This window comes from Carlito syrichta, unplaced genomic scaffold (assembly GCF_000164805.1).
Source record: "Carlito syrichta isolate Samal-C Ts95f unplaced genomic scaffold, Tarsius_syrichta-2.0.1 Scaffold103311, whole genome shotgun sequence".
NCBI lineage: Eukaryota > Metazoa > Chordata > Mammalia > Primates > Tarsiidae > Carlito > Carlito syrichta.
Window position 1 is genome coordinate 20,204 of NW_007047407.1, and position 3,630 is coordinate 23,833.

A 3,630-nucleotide genomic window follows, 5' to 3' on the forward strand; every position below is an offset into this window, starting at 1 on the left:
ACTGTGCTGGGGCGGAGCCTGTACGAGACCAGGACATGGGTGGGGGCGGAGCCAGGGCCGAGCGGGACCGGGGACTGAGCTGGGCCAAGGTTTGGGCAGAGGCGGAGCCTGGGCGGGGTCAGGACATGGACGGGGGCGGAGTCTGGGCGGAGACTGAGCTGGGCCAAGGCCTGGCCGGGCGGGGCCGGAGACTGAAGGGAGGGCGGTCCTTGACTCGGGGGTGTGGAGTCTGGCTGGCGCTGGCTGGGGCCGAAGCGGGGCGGGGCAGCTGGCCGGACCATAGTTCAATGAAGAGCTCAAGGCGGCATTGAATCAAGACCGCCGCGACTGTCAGCTCCATCCCCCAGCACCCTTCATGTGGGTCTCTCCTTGCCCCCTCCCTTCAGGCCACGCCTGGCACTGGGCCTCTGACACCTGTACCCGCTGCTTCCCTGCAGATGTAGACTCCGGGGTCAGTCTTCCAGGTACCCTTCCTGGAGCTTCCACCTTCCAGCTGTGACAGGGCAAGGCTCTGAGCCTCTTTGGGATTTAGTGTTGTCCTCTATGCGACAGGGTGGACAACAGCCCATTCCTCTGGGTAGGGTCGGTTGTCCCCACTGGCTGGAGCTGGCCCTGGGGAGTGCTGCCCCTTGATGCAGGCTCTGGTCAGCCCACCTGCTGGTCTTTGGAGTGGATTCAGAGCTGGTTCACTGTCAGCTTCCCCATCTGTGAAGGGGGGTACGGGTGAAACCCAAACCCACAGTGCTCTGGTGGAGACGTGGCCCAGGGACATTGGTAGGGTGCTCAGGGCCACCCTCTGTCACATGGAGCCATGATGTGGTTGACATTCTGACTCCCAGCTGTGCCTATGCACCTGTCTCTGCTCTGGCCACGGGTGGGACTCACCTCAACCCGTTTCTTGAGGCAGAGGAGGGTCCAGTCCACAACCACTTAGCACAGCCAGTGCCTGGCAGACAGCAGCTCTTGCCATGTTCATCTCCATATTGTTCCATGGACATCCTGGGGTTCCTGTACTCCCCATCCCTGCCAGATAAGACTCTACTCCTTCAGTCTGGAGCACCTTCCCTGATGCCTGGCAGGGCGGCCTTGACCCTTCTCTGCTTCTTTTGTGGTGCCAGCTTTCTCTGCCCTCCCTGTGCCTGTGCTTGCTTTCCCCAAGCTCTGGAAGCTCCTGGAGGCTGGGCTGGTCCTCTCTATGCTCCTAGCATGCCCACCTTATGACTGCAGCGTGGGCTGGTCCTCTCTGTGCTCCTGGCATACACACCTTATGACTGCAGTGCCAGCACCACAGTGTACCAGCAACTACGGGCCATGGACACCTGACTCCTTTCCTTGCAGAGAAATGTGGAAGGTGTGTGAGCCCCGGACTCAACATGGACAGGCTGGACAATTTGGGCAGAAGCTGACCCATGTCTCCATTTTTTTTTTTTAATTTGAAGTCTCCAGGAGCCTCCTCACCAGGAGTGTGGGAGCAGACTGCTGGCATGGGCTCACACCAGGTGTCAGGATGGGGCTGGGCATGGTGGTCAACTGTGGGTCCTATCTGCTGCCCAGTGACTTGACTGTGCTGGACACAGGCAGGAATGAGGAATCTGGGCCCCATGAGGAGGTGGGACTTCTGGGCAGGTCTTCCAGGCCACACTGAGCGCTGGATGACTGGCGTGAGCCCCCAAGCCCAGCCTGGCAGGGATGTGTGGAGGCTGTGGTCAGGCACATCTTTGTGTGTTCACAGGCCCTGGCTGTGCTGTCCTCCCCTCTGGCTGAGTCTCTGGGACAGAGTGGAATCTACTGTGCCATGGCTGGCATCACCCATCTGCCACTCACACCTGAGGCCTCAGGTGCGGGAGCAGGGGCTCAGCCCGTGGAGCTGAGAGACTGGCTGTGGGCCCTGTACACCATGACCCCTGCTCTGCCATGGTTCATCCCTCTGGGCCTCTTCCAGATATCTGGGCTAGGGGTCTTGAAGGGGAGGTGCCAGGGACTGCACGGCCACCAGCTAGGGTCGGGGGGTTCCGAGTTGATGCCTCTGAGTCTTGCCTCTTCCTGCTCTAGGTCTGGTGTCCTTCCTGGCTCAGAGCCAGGTGGGAGAGGGTCACCTGATTAACACTTTTTTACCCCACCGTCTGCTTCCTTCCTGTTTGGGGAAAACAAATGTGACTAAGATTCCAGTCTAATTATTTCCCTTCTCACCAAAACCTGTGATCTCAGAGAAATAGAAGTTGGAGGCCAGGTGTGGTGGCCCACACCTGTTGTCCCAGCACTTTGGGAGGCTGAGGTGGGAGGATGATTAAGCCTAGGAATTTAAGACCAACCTGGGCAACTTGATGAGAAATTAAAACAAAAAATTAAAAAATTAGCTGAGTGTGGTGGCATGTGCTGTAGTCCCTACTACTTGGGGGACTGAGTTGAGAGGATCGCCAGAGCTCAGGAGGCTGCGGTGAATTGTGATTGTACCACTGCACTCCAGGCTGGGCAACCCAGTCATCCCCCCACCAAAACACGTAGCCGGGTTTCAGGGAACGCAGCGATGGAGGCCACCAGGTGGGGAACATCCCCAGGCCTGACCACTGAAGCTTGCAGCCCATGCATCACACCTGTAGGGGGCGTGTTCCACCCACTGTTCGCACCCGCATCATGGCTCTGTTTCTGAAATCTGCCTGCAGGGAAGGCATTTCTGTTTCTTGGAAACTGGCCCACCCTGCGGGGCTACTCTCGGCCTCTGAAAAGAAAGTCCAGTTCTTCATGGGGCAGGGACAGATGAAGATGCTCTGATGACCAAAGGCAGGCTGGACATGGCTCTGGGGTGGGCTCCCTACATGCCCACAGCACCTGCCTGGCACTGTTGTTGTCCCTGCCATGTCACCTGCAAGGCTGGCCATGGGCTGGAGCCAGTAGGAGGCTGCAGAAGCTGGCTTGGCTGCGGTCACTGTGCCTGGCTGCAGGGCTCCTGGCTCCTTTAGGGGGGGGTCACCAGATTTAACACATGGAAATACCAAGTGCTGCCCGGACATACTTATGCTGTAGTTAGTCACTGTCCACTGGAAGTGCAAGCCAGGCTGGATACCCAGTGCTTCTTGGCCACCCTGCTCCAGCTGCCTGAACTCACTCCTGGACAGCAGTGCAACTTGGTGGAAACATGGGGCCCACCTGGGCTCACCGCTGCCTGCATGTGAGCCTCCTGAGTGAGAGCCATGGTGGCTCTGTCACTGCTGGGTGCGCATTAGGACTTGCAGAGGGTGGAGAGACTCAGCCGTGGTGGCCCAGGGGAGCCTGGGGCCCTGGCTCTCCAGACACTACTTTTGTGGGTGCAGAAGATTCCCAGGGTGCATGAGAAGCGATATACCACCCTGCCTCGTTGGACAGTCCTTCTGTGTGCTAGTGCTGTGAGGAACCTTCAAACCACAGGAGGTTTCCCGTGGACAGGTTTTCAGGAATCACCTTCTCTGGGGGGAATCAGAGAACTGAGGGCAGTGGAGGGGGCCTGACGTCTGAGGGAGGGCATTTTGCTGCAGCAAGAGCAGCTCTCAGGCCTGGTATGCTGGGTGGCAAACGGGGCTCCAGGCTATCATCTGAAAGAGGCTCCCGGTTCCTGCCTGGACAGTCTCCTGGGCTCCCACCCGGATGGGGCTC